Below are 232 nucleotides of genomic sequence, written 5' to 3'. Positions count from 1 at the left end.
GAGCTAACGCAAAAGGGCGCTCAGAGGCCGGCTTCTGCTGCCAGGACAAAAGAGCAATTTTCATCTCTCGGGCGACCGCTGAGACTAACGGCAGAAAGGAAGAAAATTAGCCTATAGCTTTGGGGGGGGTTGAGGTTTTTTATTTTAAACCCCAGTTCGTTAACATACGGTGTAATATTAGTTTCAGGTTTACAGTAGAGTGAGTGATTCAACACTTCCCTGCCTCTCCCTG

The sequence above is a fragment of the Crocuta crocuta genome, unplaced genomic scaffold (assembly GCF_008692635.1).
Source record: "Crocuta crocuta isolate KB4526 unplaced genomic scaffold, BGI_CrCroc_1.0 scaffold1269, whole genome shotgun sequence".
NCBI lineage: Eukaryota > Metazoa > Chordata > Mammalia > Carnivora > Hyaenidae > Crocuta > Crocuta crocuta.
The sequence above is the reverse complement of the archived record's forward strand: the minus strand, read 5'-3'. Positions refer to the sequence as shown.